Here is a 17766-nt window from a genome sequence, read left to right as displayed (position 1 = left end):
TGAACATAAATTATTTGAAGAATGAAAACTAATATTGCTCATAGAAATATTAAGGTGCCTCCTCCCTTCCTCAAAATATGACCTTCAAAGGAAGTAGCTCAAAGACCCACTCTTCTAAATTTCAAATAATTGTGTTGGTTCTCTGAAGAGGTACTTTTGAGCAATTGCATTAAGCTTGTTTACCAGCTGCACTAAAGGCTATGGAAAAATATTCATTATTAGGGAAATAGGACATGCAAATATGAAATTAGCTCAAGATATCTTATCCTATAAAATAGCCCAACACTATATGAATAGCAATCTACTTAGTAAATAGTAAATAAAGTGCCCAGTTCCATAACAGATCGATCCCAACTGACCATCGTTAAATCTCGTCTGGCCCATCTCCAAGTTGTTTGTGCTGTGCTGGCAGCCGCAAGCATTCTCAGGGGGCAGGAGGCCAGGAGGCGAGCGGAAGGGGGGAACACTGCCAGCAGGCCATCCTGGCTTCTCACCCTCTTCTCTCAGTGACTTGCTTTATGACTCATTTGATTTAGAGGAAAAGACCCCTACTCAAAAGCAATCAAATCTCTCACCATTAGAGGCTGAAATGATAAGCAAGAAAAAAAAATAGCTAGAGAATAGTATATATTAGGGAGCTTTATCTGAAGTAACATTCTGAGAAACCTATTAAGGAAAAGTCAATTTCTCCTGGAAATTCTGGAAACCTTCTACCAATTTATAATGGGGGGTGGGGGTGGTGGGGAAGGCAAACCTTATTAGTAAATTTGTTTTCTGTGTTTCTCTTTAAATAACTTTGAAATATAGGGATTTTTCTCAGTAAGGCACTGAGGAATCTAACCAAGAAATCCCAAATGGAGTATCTCAAAGAATGTTATTTATTTAAATATTTTATTTATTTATTTATTTATTTATTTATTTATTTATTTATTTGAGAGAGCGAGTGGGAGAGAATATAAGGGGGTATTGGGGTGGAGAGAGGCAGGGGCAGAAGCAGACTCCCCACTGAGCAGGGGGGCCAGAGGACAAGGATGATGAGGGGCTCAATCCCAGGACCCATGAGATCATGACCTGAGCCAAAGGCAGCTGCTTAACCAACTGGGTCACCCAGATGCCCACTCCAAGAATGATGCTTAAAGATGTACTTTTAGGGAGCTTTTTGCCAGATGACCTTTGTTCTTTTATACACTGTCCATGAGAGATGCAGGATTGCTGGGTGAAAGAAGTGCCTCAGCAAAGAGTACTGGGTTTTGTGGAAGCTTTATAATAAAAGTTCAGCAATTGTCAGGATTTCATTTTAAATTATGCTTAATAAATTATTCTTGAGTCATTTGTATTTACTATATACATTTTATTACTCCTATTAACTAGATGAGGAACATGTTCATGGCTCAATAACAAAAATAGAATATACTTCTTTGCATTCCAAAGGATTTGGTTTACCCAGCAAATAGCATTTTCAATTTTTTGTTTTAAATATACAGCTTATGTTACTGTGAGGAAGGGACACGCACAGTTGTGCAAGGGCATGAATACATAGGTGAATGATACGTGTTTATCTGGATAATCCAGTCCCCTCAAATCATCCATTGAGGACAAAATAATTCTGAGGGATTGAAGACTGAATTATATGGAACTCTCAGATATTTGTTTTACCTGTATGGACAGAAAATCTTTGCTTTTTTTCTATTGATCGCCATGTCACTCTGTGACTAGACCACAGGGTTCTGCCTAATATAAATACACAGGAACTCTTTCAAAAGCACCTTTACTTAAAAAAAGGAAAAGTAGGAAGAAGAGAGATTGTAGCCTCAATTGGCCTTACCAGAGCCCCTGCCCACAAGCATCATTTTCGTGGCTGTGTTTCCATCCTCATAGAACAATAGGCAGGAAGAGATTCGATTTGTCCACTGTCTCCAGTTGGTCTTTCTCCTACGTTAGTCTCAACCACCAATATTTTTTAAAAAGTCTTATTTATTTATTTATTTGAGAGAGAGAGTGCACAAACATGGGGAAGGGTAGAGGGAGGAGGAGAAGCAGACTCCCCACTGAGTCAGAAGCCTAACTCTGGATCACCCAGGCACCCCAACCACCAAAGATGTTTTATTAATGCTAAGTTTTTAAGTAAATGACCCAAGATACAGGAAAAGGAACATTAGAAGGCAAAACAGCACAGACAGTATGAGTTAGACAAGCATTTATTTTTAAAATATATTTAAAAAATACTTTTGAAAAGTATTTCAAGATATCACTTCTAGGCCTGTGTAAATTCAGTCTTAAATTTTATCAGGTTGTTTTAAGCCATCTTACTGATAGGTACTTAGTGTTCACTTATCAAACACATTAGAAGTTCATTGAAACTGCACGTTGGGAGACCTAATTCAAGTCTTGGTTTGCCAGCAACTTGCCTTAAGTCTTTGGACAAATTATCCAGTCTTTCTAGGCTTTTCCCTCCTCTGGTAACAATCGAAAGGATTAGACTAGAATGGACGTGAAAGTTCTATTCTGACATTTTGTGCTGGAAAGATTCAATTTCTTATCTTCAACATGTTTTAATAAATATTAATAATATTCATGCATCTGCATACTACTTTATAGCTCACAAAGTGCCTTCATATATATGATCTCTTTTGAATCTCTCCAGTGCCTGTGAGTTAGGCACATTTCATTGAATTGAGAACAAGCTCAGAGAAGTTGTAACTTATCCAAGATCACAGAGTTACTTACATAGCAGAGCTGGATACACGGGTCTTCCTACTCCCAAGTTCAATTTTCTTCTACTGTATTCAGAGTACTTCAAGGTTATGGTAATAGGACTAGTTAAGCTTCTGTTAAATCATAAAGTAATGCTGTATTGTTAAAAAAGAACCCTCCGCATGTAAAGTCAGAGAACCAGGTGTCATTGACAGTCTGATAGAATGATTTGGAGAAGTCCATCTCTCTGAGTCTTAGCTTTCTCATCAGCAATACAGGGGTTTGGACTACATGACTTTTGGGCATACTTGCTTAAAACTCTTATTTTTTTTCATCAGGCTGTGACTGTTTCTAGGTGAATATTATGGTAGATTAATATTAAAATAAAACTTGCTATAGATTGTAAGAGGTTTAAGAAAGTACACCAAGAGATCACTCTTAATGGCTCTTATTCATGCTGTTTGGTCCATGGCTTAATAAAAATCTTGGCTAATATTACTCACCAAAAGCCACTCTTCAACAAACTAGTTAACTTCAGATTTCACAAACAGGTGAATTTTTTTTTTTTTTTTTGGCTGAGTTAGGCAGAAAATGTATAGAGTTGCATTTTCTGAGAGATCTTGACTTGACAGGAGACCTTACTTGGTACCAATGATGGAAAAACATTTTTGATTCTCTCTGCAGTGTGTGGAATAGATGCTATCTCTGCCCCTCTGATCCAGTGTTTTATTGCCATACATACTCCTCACCCTGAAAGTTTATAACTGGTACATACTTCCTTTTAAGATAAAGACAAATCACTTGAAATGGGAGAGGCTATGATGGTGAGTGTTTTAAGAGTTAAGAGACAAAGAAGAGTTTTGAACCTGCTGCTTCTTTGCCCGCCTCCCCATCTGAGTAGAACATTGTAACTTTTGAAGCGAACATAGAATGGATCATAACCAGCTTGCTGAGCTGGTTCTTTATGCACAATTAAGCTTTGTTGGGACTTTCTTTATTTGTAATAGTGCTGTTATGGCGTGGGATGCTATTCAGCTCCAAACAACATTCCATTTAATAACTAGTTCACCCATTAAATCAGCGCCATCGCTAACTGATAAGTATCGCCCCTTTCCTTGGCCCTTCTTGGCTCTTCTGCTCAGCAAATGAAGCAAGGCAATGTTATGGCACTTGAGATGAGAAGGTTGGAGGGAGGGTAAATTGAGCAATGATGACCGAAACTCTGGTCACAGAAATGGAATTTTGCCCTAGTCTTTCACTTTCCTAAAATATAAACTTCTCCACTTTCCAAGCAGCACCTTAAGTGCCTTAAAAAAACCAAACCAAAACACTAAACAAATAATAGCACCAACTACTATATCTCTTATACACCAAGGAGATTAAAATGTATGGGGGGCATGCAAAAGATATGCAACAGAAGATATGAATAAGAATGTTCATAACAGCATTGTTTGCAATAATCAAAACCAAAAATAGCTCAATGTTCACCAGGAGTAGAATAAGTAAGTTATGGTATATTTATACAACAAAAACTCAAGAAACCACTACTACACACAGCAACATGAGTAGCTCTCATAGACCTAATGTTGAGAGAAAGAGGCCAGGCCCCAAAGGGTATATAATGTATGAATGCAACTACATAAAGGCAAGAATCAGTCTAGTATTATAAGTCAGGAAAATGTTTACCTTTGGGGAGGAGTGAAGGATAGAGATTTAAGAAAATAAGTTGGGGTTTCTTTTTTTTTTTTTTAAGATTTTATTTATTTATTCATGATAGACATAGAGAGAGAGAGAGAGGCAGAGACACAGGCAGAGGGAGAAGCAGGCTCCATTCAGGGAGCCTGATGTGGGATTTGACCCTGGGTCTCCAGGATCGCGCCCCGGGCCAAAGGCAGGTGCTAAACTGCTGAGCCACCCAGGGATCCCCCATAAGTTGGGGTTTCTGAGTGCTAGTAATGATCTTTTTTTTTTTTTTTTTAAGATTTTATTTGGTTGATAGAACACACAAGTAGGCAGAGGGAGAGGGAGAAGCAGGCTCCCTGCTGAGCAGATAGCCCATTGTGGGGCTCCATCCCAAGACCCTGGGATCATAACCTGAGTTAAAGGCCCAACCAACTGAGCCACCCAGGTGCCCCATGATCTATTTTTGGATCTTAGTGATGAATACATGGGCATGTTCATGTTTCATCAAACTTGACATTCATATTTTGTGTTCTTTTCTGAACATATTTTATAAAAACTATATTTTTATTAAAAATTAGAAATAATATGTTTTTAAAAATTAGAAGTAAGAAACTGTTTTAGTTAGACTGGGTCTGAGTGCCTAAAGACATCAACTCAATTAAGTCTCACTGGCAATCATAAAAGAGCAGGTTTTGTTTACTCATTAATAAGTTAATTTATTTGTAGTCCACTTGTGATTTTAGAATGGACTTGAGATTTGCAGAAAAGTTGCAATGGTGGTACAGAAGGTTCTACATACCACTCATCCATTTTCCCTTTACTTATTAACATCATATATTATAATAATACATTTGCTACAATGAAGAAAGCAACATCGGTACATTACTATTAACTGAATTCCTATTTTACTAGTTTTGCTACTACCATCCTTTTCATGTTCTAGGATCCCATTCAAAATACCATGTAACATTTAGTGGTCCTATCATGCAAATCCTCATCTGGTCTGTGACAATTTCTCAGTGTTTCCTTGTTTGTTTTGTTATATTTTTTCCATTAACTTGACAGTTTATTCAGGTATTTTGTAGGTTTTTCTGGGTTTTCTGGCGTTGTTTGAAGGCCAGACTGGGTTTATGGGTTTTGAGGAAGAATATTATGGAGACGAAGTGCCTTTCTCATCACACCATATCAGAGTGCATACTATCAACTTGGTTTATCATTGATGGTGTTAACTTTCATCTGACCAAGGTAGTGTTTACCAGGTTTCTCCACAATAAAGCTACTTTTTCCTCCCTTCCATATTCTTTGGAAGCAAGTCACTAAGCCACCCACACTCAAGGAAGATTGGAGATTAAGCTTCAGTTCTTTTTTAAAATGCCCAGTTTTGCGTACGATTTGTACTGGACATCATGTATTCTTTTTAAAAATGTCCAGTTTTGCGTACAATTTTTTTTTGCACATCATATATCAGCTCAGTTCATATGTGTGCTTTATAAATAAATATATTATTTTGCCTCTTTAGGGGCAAATAAATAGCAAGTGATGTGTTAACATCTCTTCATTTCTCCATGTTTTTACGTCTTAATAGAAATCTTGTAACAAGATCAGTATAATGCAAACTTTAAAAAGTTGATGTTAGATACAATATCGACTGAATTAGATACAATATCTAACTGTATCTAACACTGAATTAGATACAATACCTACTGAAGAGAAACAACAGTAACTGAGTAGGGGAGTCGTGAGACCAGCTTGTTCATGAGAGGTTATGGACAACTGTTTCCAAATGTGAGGGAAATGAGCTTGCAGGACGGATTCGCATCTGGGGCAGAAGAGGTTTGCAAACTTGGTGCATCAGGCCCTCCAGAGCACCTATAACTTTGTTTTCCGCTTTTGCTCTGAGGACCTTAGGCGTTACCCGGCTCGCCAACTCTGGACTGCAAAAGCCTTGGCAGGACCACACTACAGACGGCAGCCTGGTGCGAGGAACCCGTCACTCCCGCAGTGGATTTCAACCACTGCCTGCTGGGTAGTGAGGGAGCAATTTATAGGGCGCGGCTGGGGCTGGGGAACCAGTAGGAAGCTCCTCCCCGCGGCCTAGGAGGGGGCGGTCCTGGCGGACGCCGCGCGGAGCTCCAGCTGCGGCGGCGCCCCGCCTCCCCCGCTCGGCCCCGCCCTCTGGCCCCGCCTCCCCCGCTCGGCCCCGCCCTCTGGCCCCGCCTCCCCGCCCGGCCCCGCCTCCCCGCTCGGCCCCGCCCTCTGGCCCCGCCCGGCCCCGCCTCCCCGCCCGGCCCCGCCCCTCCTCGCGGTCTCCGCGTCTTCCTTCCGGGTCGCGCTGGGCCGGCCTCTGAGCCGTCGCGCCGCAGCGCGGGACTCTGGGAGCCGCCCCCGCGCCCGCGTCTCCCGGTGCCGCCTGGGTCGCTGGTGAGGCCCACGGCGTGCACCTCTCCCGGACCCGGCAGGGTACGGCCCTTCCTTTACCTCTTTTCCTCCGGCGGGTCTCCGTCTTCCTCCCTGAGCGCTGGGGCGGGGCCGGGCCAGGGCGGAGCGCCGCGCTTCGGGGAGCCTGGGCGCGGGCCGAGGGCCCCGCCGGCCGCCCCTCCCCCCCCAGGCCCGCGCCGCGCCGCGCCTGCCGAGCTTGCTGGGCACCTGTGAGCGGCTTAGGCGCCGTGTGTGCTGCTTCTCTGCCCCAGCGTGTCCGCACGGCGTTTACCCCGCGGGGCCCCCAGGGCCGAGCCGAGTGTGCAGCCCGCGGCGGCCGCCTGCCCGCCCGCGTGCTTGTTGCCCCCGCGTGTTGCCTTGATTTCCCCGTAGCATCGATGCTTTGCACTAACCAGGCCCGTGGTTTTAGGACTGCCACAAGATACCGGGCGGCAACCCTGTTTCCAAGTGCAGGGGTGTCCCTAGGGCGCAGTGTTGGCGGAGACCGCCCCCTTGGCCTCCCCATCCTCATGTTGGCAGTGGGAGAGGTTTGGGGTCGCCTTGATGGTTCCCAAGGGCTTATTGGCACGTAGCCTTGGGTTGCAGTCATTAATCGGGATTCACGAATAAATAGAAAGTCAAGGTGATGAATAAGCCTGTGGTCAGGTAGCGGCGTTGACGGGACGCCGGTGTTTGGCACCTTGCCCTGGAGGATCTGACCCCAGGTGCGGTGACCTGGATTGCCCCACTCGGAGGACAGCAGCTGCCTTTCCTGCTTCCTGGCGTGCAGTTCCTTGGGTTCAGGCACGCTGTGTCCTTTAAAGAGCTCGCTTAATGCCTCTGCAGTTGCGCACTCCACATTGTGCCTGTTGGTGAAGTGGAGGGAGGTGTTCCTAATGCAACCACGATCCTGCAGCTCCCCAGCAGCTCTTTTACGTTACTGGGGGCAAGACACGGCGATGTGCATCATCACCCTGGCGGGCACTCTCGGATTGCTCATTGAGTTGGATTCTTCTTTTCGTACCTCTTTTTTTTTTTTTTTGAGTACCAACTTTTTAAGCTCCGATGTTGGCTTTTCTGAGCCCTTCAACTTCCGGCGCTTCTCTCCCGGGTTTGACGGAGTTGAAAAAATCAGAAATCGTGTGAAATGGTTAACTTTCTTCTCTATAACGCCGTGATCGAGTAATGCAATTATAGTACTCCTCTCACCGTTGGCGTCTTAAAATATTGCTAACTGCTGTCTTTTACTTTCAAATATAGTCAGCAAAAACTGTCCCTTTGTTCTCTGCCGTCTTAGTCTCTGCCTCGTGCTCTTAAATTTCCTGGGATCAACATGCTGGTTTAACTTCATGGAGCTGTAAACCTTGGAGAACTGCAAATATATATGTATCCACCTGTTTTCTTCTAGTACTTTAAACTTTTTTTTTTTTTAAAGATTTTATTTATTCATCATAGACACAGAGAGGCAGAGACACAGGCAGAGGGAGAAGCAGGCTCCATGCCGGGAGCCCAACGTGGGACTCGATTCCGGGTCTCCGGGGTCACGCCCTGGGCCGAAGGCGGCGCTAAACCTCTGAGCCACCCAGGGATCCCCTGTTCTAGTACTTTTAATGAACTTAGTCATCATCCAAAACTCTATAACTTGCCTCACGTATAATTTAGCGTGAAAAAGGAAGTAAGGCGCTTCCCCCACCCAAAATTGTGAACTATGGACCCCATCATCATTTGTTGGATTCTGTTTTTCCCAGCTGATATCAAATACTTTATTTATCCAAGGTCCTTCCTCATTCTTGTGTGTTCTAAGGATGTTTTCTGAAGTCTTGTTCTGTGATCTCTGGCTTCCTGTACTGATCCCATGCTGCTTTTCTTACTCTAGCTTTATAGTGTGTTTAATGTCTAGTGATTCAAACAGTGTCTGGCATATTGTTGACCACTAAATATTTTTGGAATTTATCTATCTATCTATTTATTGTGGGAGCAGCACTCTAAATAAATAAATAAGGGGCAGAGGGAGAGGGAGAGAGAGAATTCAAGCAGACTCTATACTGAGGGCAGAGCCTAAAACCAGGACTGGATTCCCAAGACCCTGAGAGCACGACCTGAGCCAAAACCAAGAATTGCTCGCTCAACCCACTGAGTCACCCAGGTGCCCTGCCCCCCTTTAAAGTTTCTTCACTATTCTTGAAATTATTATTATTTACTTTTAGGTAACCTATTTCATGGTACGTTGAATCATTAACCATTGCTAAGTAAATCCCTTCTTTTGATACCTCAGAACTGGTGCCGCATAGAGTTGCTCCTTAGAGTTGTATGTAGAAAAGCAGCTGTTCAAAATCTGCAGGTCTTTTAGCTTTGCGTTGTGTTGTTCAGAAGTGTAGGCTCTCCTCAGCCATGGCTCAGGACTTTCTGTACGTGGTTTCAGCGGCTCTGAGGAATAAATGCAGATAGAAGTAACATCCAGGACAGCCCCTTGTCCATTTGTATTTTACTATCCTAACTGTATGTCTTAGGTGTAAAAACTTAACAGATACTTAGAAACTTTATTAGATTATAAAATGTATACATTCTTCAAAAAAAAAAAAAATCAGGTAATACAGAAGTACCCAAAGGAGAACGTTAGTGTTGTGTGCCCACCTATCTCACCTAATTTCCCAGAGATCATCATTAATCATTTGTTCTCCTTTCAGAGACTAGAAATACATGTGTACAAATCTCCATTTGTTTCATAAATGATGGTGTACTCTATGTAATTTTCTGTGACTTCTAGTTAGTAATAATTGATGAGCATCTTTCAGTATCAGCACATATAAAATTGTTTTTTAAAGGTCTTTTTTGGTATTTCAGTATTTTAGGAATAACCTAAAACGTGTGTAACTGATTCCCTATTGATATTTAAGCCATATCAAATTTATTTCTATTACAAACTGCAGGGATCATTTTTGTGTTTATCTATTTGCACATTTGCTTATTTCCTTGGTGTAAATGCTTAGACATGTAATTGCTGGGTCAAAGGCTATATATATTTTAAATAATGATAGATCGTGCCATATTGCCCGACTTGAGTAAATCTTTACACTTTATAAGAATGCTGCCACTGCCATATCATTGCCAAAAATTGTCACAGATCTTGAGATTTAACCCTACTTGTAAGCCAACAGTTTCATGGACACTGGCAGAAGACATGAAACTCTTGGGCCAGAGACAAAGCACAGCAACAGCAGTAGCCAGAGTATCATCGTTTTCTTATGCAGTTTGCTTGAACTCCAGTTTCTTCTGGGTGATGTGATAAGGACAAGATGACTCCAGCACACACGGTAGATTACAGGACAGGAACCCTGAGTTTGGAGAACCTGAATCGTTCATAGAGGGCTGCAAGTAAAGTTGCTTAACCTTTTCCCTACAGAGAGGCATTATATTTATAATGCTACAGACTTGCCCATTACTCTAAAGGGAAATCTCTCTTTATCTACCATGGATGTTTGCTATATAGACATTCTTGAAAAGATAGTCTGGAACAAAGGCTATCAGTGCCCCCTGCTTATAAGATGTGCAGAAACATGAGAGACCTGTCAAGAATTGTATCAACATGATACAATCGTTTCTTACATTTTAGAAATTTTATGGATGAAAAATGCTATGTTTTTACTGTTTTAATTTTACATTTCTTTATTGATAGAGTTAAAAATCTGTAAATGTTTATCAGTCATTTGCATTCTTTTTTAACTTATGTGTTCATCTTCTCAGTTTTCTATTGAAGTGTATCTTTTTCTTATTGGTTGTAATGGCTCTTTATGTGTTGTGGCTATTAGTGACTTGGTACACCATTTAATAGTATTTTTTTTCATGGTCTATTCTTTTAATGCTGTTTCTGGGAACTTTACAGAAATTTTTATAATATTAATGTTGTCCTATTATTCTCTTCCTTTATACCTCTTAAGTTTTCACCTCAGGATTAGTAAAATACTTTGTACATATTCTCTTAATTTCATATTTTGTATCATAAATTTAGATTAAAAACGGTTGCTATGGTAATATTCTAAATTATTTTTCTAAATGTCTGGATATTTTTCTAAAACATTTATTTTGATAAGCCATCCTTTCCCTGTTGTTTTCCCTGACACACTTATTATACTACATTATTTATTTCCTCAAAACTGACAAATCAGTAAGCAAAATATGTTGGTTTCCTACTGTGACTATGAATTCGGTTGAATTCATCCTATGTGTAATTATTTGGATTTTATTCTTACAAAATATACCATTTTGCCATGCTTAATTTTTGCTTTGGAGTCTATACTGTCTGATATTACTCTTGCCATCTCTATCATTTTGTGTATATCAGATCTTTATTGCCCATATTTTTAATTTTAGTCATTCTACATCATTTTACTTGCCTCTTGTAAACATCAAACATCATATACCTGGACCTTTATTTCTCATTCTAGTCTTCCCTCCTCCTAAATTGAAAGTTTGTCTTTGAGTTTTTTTGTTTTTTTTTTTTTTTTTCATTTTAAAACTTTTTTTAGAAAGATAATTATTGAGGGGTCTGACTCTTGATTTCAGCTCAGGTCCTGACCTTAGGGACCTAATAGAAATTTACCTAATAGAAATATATTGAATTTCCTGATGGAAATTCAAGGAAATGCTAGAAGATAATGTATATTTCAGGAATTCTAAAGAAAAAACCTGACTCAAACTGTTATTCACATAGGAAAAACAACACAATGAAAAATATTTTTGGACATACAAATATACTTCCCAAATTCTTCTTAAGAAATATCTTGAAGAGGGATCCCTGGGTGGCGCGGCGGTTTGGCGCCTGCCTTTGGCCCAGGGCGCGATCCTGGAGACCCGGGATCGAATCCCACATCGGGCTCCCGGTGCATGGAGCCTGCTTCTCCCTCTGCCTGTGTCTCTGCCTCTCTCTCTCTCTCTCTCTCTCTCTCTCTCTCTCTGTGTAACTATCATAAATAAATAAAAATTAAAAAAAAAAACCTTGTATGTAGAATGTGCAGAGAACTCTTACAACTCAATAATAAGAAAACAAAAAAACCTGATTTTTAAAAATGGGCAAAATATACATTTCACTAAAGGAGATACAAATGGCAAATAAAGACATGAAAAAATGCTCCACATCATTACTAGTCAATTGATATTTACTACCCACCCGATGGAACGGCTCAAGACTGATGATGTTAACTGTTGATGAAGATGTGGAATGACTAGAATTTTCATATATTGCTGATGGAAATGTAAAATGTTGCAGACATTTTAGAAACATTTTGGCACAAGAAACAACCCAAATGTTTATAAACAGGCGAATGGGTATGTCTGTATCATGAATATGATTCAACAATAAAAAGGAGCAAACCGTGAATATACATAACAACAGGGATAAAGATAGGCTGTGCAAAATAACCTAGATACAAAAGGACACGTACATATTATTTCACTTATATGTAACTCTAGAGTAAAAGACAGTCGGATTTATAGTTATATAAACTTCTTGTTATCTGGTGCAAGAAGTGGCTGGATGATTGGGAGGGGGCGGCAGTGAACCTTTTGGGCTGATGGAAATATTCTCTATTTTCAGTTTTGGAGGTGATCGCATTGGTATATATCTTTGTCAAAACTCATTAAACTATATACTAAGTTTTTTTTTTGGAATGTGAATTACACACTAAAGTTAATTTAGCAGTACTACAACATTTTAGTTAATTGCTCTTTTAGTATGAATGGTTAGCTGTGAGGTACCTATGATCTTTTAATTGGATTTTTGTTAGGAAGGCCGAGTATAAATTCAATATATTTCTATTAGGTAAAATGCTCTATTTTACTGTCCAAAAATGTATAGTTAGTATTTTTTTTCAATTTTTTTTAATTTATTTATGACAGTCACAGAGAGAGAGAGAGAGAGAGAGAGAGGCAGAGACACAGGCAGAGGGAGAAGCAGGCTCCATGCACCGGGAGCCCGATGTGGGATTCGATCCCGGGTCTCCAGGATCGCGCCCCGGGCCAAAGACAGGCGCCAAACTACTGCGCCACCCAGGGATCCCTATAGTTAGTATTTGAATAAAGTAAATTCAGTATACTTTATGGTTTTAGTAGCTAGAGAGATTTTTTTCCCCTCTCTTCAGTGAGTCCATTTAAATTGCCCTTAGCCAAATATCCCTAATATTTTAGATTTTAATTAAATAATACAGTGTGATTCTGCCAAAATTTTAGAGTTATTCTAAATTCACAGTTCTTCCCATTCAGATGATTTATTCTTACCCATCATTAACAAGAGAATAGAAGATAAAAATATAGATAATATGGCATGGTGGCAGCTTATCTAAAGTACTTTATATATCATACCTGTGTTATTAGAAACACGTCCTTCCTTGTCACTTTGTGAGATAGTGCTTTGGGCAGGAAGAGGGTTTTCAGGTCCACTGTGTTAAATCACCAAACATCTTTCCCTACAGCTCTGCTTTTTAAAAGAAAAGAAAACATTGACTCCTTGATTCCTTTCTCTACTAAAGAAAGTTCATGAAATATTTCATAAGTTAAGATATGCTTTTTTTTTTTAAGATATGCTTGTTAAAGAAAGTTTAGGAAAGAGGAGAGAGAACTGTCATCAATTTCTAGGTTAAATTGATTTTAAATCTAAATTTTTTTTTAAAGATTTTATTTATTTATTCATGAGACACACAAGAGAGAGAGGCAGAGACACAGGCAGAGGGAGAAGCAGGCTCCCTGAGGGAGCCTGATATGGGACTCTATCCCAGGACCTCAGGATCATGACCTGAGCCAAAGGCAAACGTTCAATCACTGAGCCACCCAGGCTCCCCTTCTTCATTGTTTTCTGACAAGGTTATTCTTGACTTGATTTCTTATGCACTTCTTAACATGGTCCTCACCATTTGTTCATGAACTCAGCAGAAGTTTGGAAATGCCTGCTGCTGCCATACTTTTTCTATTTTTGAGTTCTACTTTGATTCCTGGAAGGGAAAGAAGTACTCTTGGTCCTTTTGGTTTTCAGGATTTTTCCTTGGCCTTTAGGTTTTTCCTTCCTGAGTGGTTCGACTGCCTTTTTTTACTCTATTTGTCTGGATTTTCAAGAAGCTCTGAAGCGGGCTAGGAGGCTGTATTTTCCCTGTTCATATGCATAGTTCAGTTAAGAGTTTATTCTATATCAGAGTCTTGTTGAATAAAAACTGTGATCAGAATAAGTGTTTTAACTGGAGGAGAATTTACTTAGAGGAGGAGAGATGCATGTAAAATCGTAATATTCCACTTGTAATAGTCTCCTTACTGACAGTGGTACATTATTTTAACATAGTACATTGAAATGTAAATAATTACTGTGAAGAAAAAGAGCCGCTTTGCTACCACTCAGCCTTTGCTCCTCCCTAGCTTGTCTAATACCAGAACATATTAACCCGTCTTTTTACCCTTGCTCTTTTATTATTGCCTTCCCTGTCTGGCTTCTGCCCTCTTGTTCCTAGGTTATCACTTTTTCTAAGAACTTCTTTTCCACTCATAGTTTTTCCTGTTCTTCTTAATCATTCTATGGTCTTAACATAGATTTGGAGTGTTAAAAAAATTCATTGTATTTGAGAAAATAGTTTCCTTTTACCTCTCCAATCATCTCTTTCATGAATCTTTCTTTAATTTCAATCAGAGTTTCTTTGTAGCCAAGGTCAAGTCTCTTTTATGTGTTCAGGGGCTGCTTTTGTACTAACAGAGGTTACTACTTTTTTACATTCTCTTTGAACAGTAAAATTTCAATATGTATACTATTCCTTATTGGATGGCTTCAAAGAAGGTCATACATTTGATTCTTACCTATTGTGTTTCGGTTTTTATTATCCACTTTTCCCCTCTTTTGCTCTGTATCAAGATATGGAATTTTTTTTTGCTTCATTTTTCGGTCGACGTGTTCTTATCTTGAAGAGTCCCTGGTTTCATTTCTGTGTTCATTTCTGGCCATCTTCTCTGCCAGTCTTCAAAAAAACAGAACAAATGCTTATTGAGCATATATTGGCATGTGCTAAGCCCTAAGGGTCTAGTTATGATTAAGTCACATTCTCTGAACTTGAGGAATTCATAGTCTGTTAGGATAGAAAAAATCTCTTACCATGTAAGAAATGGCACACAAGAGTTTAAGAGCAGAGAAAAAGTGACTGGTAGACAAAGTCTGGACCTGACCTTAAAGGATGAATAAGAGGGTGCCAGGTGGGAAAGAACAAGTCATTCCAGCCAGCAGCCCAGCCTCAGTGGAAGACTTGAAGATGCTGAGATGTGCAAGCACACGTGTGGTTGGGGTGAGGTAGATATCTACAGCAAGGGTGCTGAGTGTGGAGAAGTGGAAGGGAAGGGGAGAAGATAGGTGCCAAGGTAGTTGGAACATTCTTGGATCTCATTTTATCAAAAGGCAGCCTTCTCTTAATGGTACCTCTGTCTATTTGAGACTGAAGAGGAAGAAGGCCCAGGGAGAAGTTATCAGACAGGCAGAAGGAGACCTAAAAGCATGTGGTGTGTGTGTGTGAGGGGGCAGGCCAAGAAAGAAGGCCGGTTGTGAGTGGCAGCTCTTGCACTGGATTAAAATATAATTCCCTTCTTCTTGATATTTTCTCCATTCACTGATGTCTTGATTCCTAGACTTGTCCAGAAAAGTCCTTTCCTCAAAATAGTCTCTTGATCAGTTTCAGCAGGATTCAGAAATGAGAACATTACCAGGTTTGGCCTTTTTTTTTTTTTTTTTTAACTGATTTCTTACCACATTATGCAACCCTGTTAGGTTTGGTGTGATGCTGTGGAGCTGCCTAAGGCCCTCGTCTTTCCCCTTCACTTCAGCAACTTGTCTCTGTGGGTCATTCTGCAACAGGACTGTGTTGTGGCTTGCCTTCAGTATCTGGCCATGCCTTGTTGCCTGTCCTTTTTCCTTTTCTAGATCTTTTCACCTTAAGTTGAGAATCCTCTTGGAGTTGTAAGCTTGTTTCTAGGTTCTTTCATTGCACTGTGAACCTAGCCTTAGCGTGGTCCTGGCTCGAGTTCATTCCGATGGCCTCCTTTTGTTTATTTTATGGAAAGTCCTTTTCCTTCCTCCTCTTTCCTGTGCTGGAGCAGGAGCCGTCTTCTCTGCAGTTCCTGCCATCCTGCTTCTCTCCGCCTCATCGACTCCCCATCTCACTTCAAATCTCAGTAGAAAACATATGTTCTCCCTTGCCTATACCTCTTAATTTCTCTTTTCCACTGTTATTGCTTGCTCTGTGATTGTATTATTTAACTTTGTTAAGCATTTTATAATATGAAAGATGTAGTTGAAAATAAAGTTGTATTATAATAAAATCATGTCGTGTAGAGCAAGTTGTTTCCCAAGGAGTATGAAAGTCTCAGGATAGAAGTTAAGATGACTGTTGTTCTGTATTCCTTGATTGTGCTGGTATAAAGGTTCCGTGTGTTGTGGAGAATTTTTCCCCTCATAGCCATTGTTGATAAGTAATTGGATTAGACAGCTAATAAAATAACAATCACCCTATTTCTAATTCTGATTTTTTGTTAAATGGAAAACAGTATTTTTATATGTTGTGAGGGTTTTAAAAAGTAAAGTAGCCCTTTGAATGAACTGAAAAAGAACATATCTCTCAAAAGGTATATTTTACAATCACCCCTTTGGACCACTTTAGTGTACCAAGCTAATACTTATTTATTTGCGCCAGGTGGGAAAAGTCATTTTGACTTTGAATCCCATTCTCCTCATAAAGTAGTTATTGTATCTTTTGCATTTGGTTCATTGCCCATTGGGATATTCATTGGTTATCACAAATTGCCTCTATGCCTTGGCAAAAATCCAAACAGTACTTGGACAATTTGGACTTCAGCATTGGCTGTTGCTGCCCACATGAGTCCTGAGACTATGGCTCTATTCCCCTTTTCAGCTTCATTTCCCAGGGAAAAGTAGAGTGAGCTATTCTTTCTCCTCCATATGTTCTTCCCCACCCCACCCCCAAACACTTTTATAGTGTCATCTTAGTTGATTGGAAAGGAGTTGAGAATCAATGAAGGGTGTTAACAGTGGGTTTGCACACTTCCTGTTTATATTTCTATGCCTTGTTTATTTTCAAAAACAGTTTTTAACTTTATTACATTTTTCTGAGCAGTATTGCTGGAAAAGAATAAATATAATTGCTTGTTCAGTGTACTGTACATTGATTTTCTTTCTTTCAAAAACTTGTCAGTTTTAGCTTTATCTTACAAAAAATAATGATTTTTTTATTCATAGTTGGAAAAATCAAGCATCCATTTATATTGCTCTTCTACTCTGCAGAAGTTTGAATATATAATACGTACATTTACAGTTTATAACTCACTTTTACATATGTTGCTTCAGTGTAAAATTTTACTTAACTCTAACGCAGCTTAAAAATGATATTGTTCATATGGCATTCTTGCTACTTTTGATATTATCTCATAAGTTATAATAGTAAAAGCTAGCTGGGAAACAAAGTCCATGGCTTGGTATGTCAATTAGAATTTGACTTTCAAAAAAATTGACTTTCACAACTTGTCTCCATCTTTTTGGCAAGAACGGTTGTGAAAATTCACATGAATGATGATATCTTGTTTTGCAGGTATTCCTTTGGTTTTATAAAATTTTTACTTTCTGATAAGTGCAGTTTTATAAAGAAAGTGAAAGTAGCTTACTTGAAGGAGGCCATAGACTGTGGAGTGAGAAGTGATGTCCAGAGTTTATATAGCCAGGGGGCTTGGGTGGCACAATCAGTTGAGCTTCCCACTCTTGGTGTCTGCTCAGGCCATGATCTCAGGGTCATGGAATTGAGGCCCCCTTCCATCTCTCTGCTCTGGCTCTGTGCTCTGTGCAGAGCCTGCTTGGGACTCTCTCTCCCTCTACCCCACCCCCCGCATTTCACCCCCCTCAAATAAATAAATAAATCTTTAAAAAAAGATTATAAAGCCAAACTC

General features: G+C 40.0%; 1 protein-coding gene across 2 annotated transcripts in view; it reads left to right on the top strand.

Moving 5' to 3' along the window:
• The first annotated feature begins 6704 nt into the window (after positions 1-6704).
• The window catches only part of FBXL4 (F-box and leucine rich repeat protein 4), a 75774-nt gene continuing 64712 nt past the window's right edge, over positions 6705-17766 (top strand). For both annotated transcript variants that reach the window (XM_055330608.1, XM_055330607.1), the window contains exon 1: positions 6705-6837. The gene's annotated coding sequence lies outside the window, so the exon portion shown is untranslated. The remainder of the gene's footprint in view (positions 6838-17766) is intronic.

The sequence above is a fragment of the Nyctereutes procyonoides genome, unplaced genomic scaffold (genome assembly GCF_905146905.1).
Source record: "Nyctereutes procyonoides isolate TBG_1078 unplaced genomic scaffold, NYPRO_anot_genome, whole genome shotgun sequence".
NCBI lineage: Eukaryota > Metazoa > Chordata > Mammalia > Carnivora > Canidae > Nyctereutes > Nyctereutes procyonoides.
This window is presented reverse-complemented; position numbering and strand designations above follow the sequence as displayed.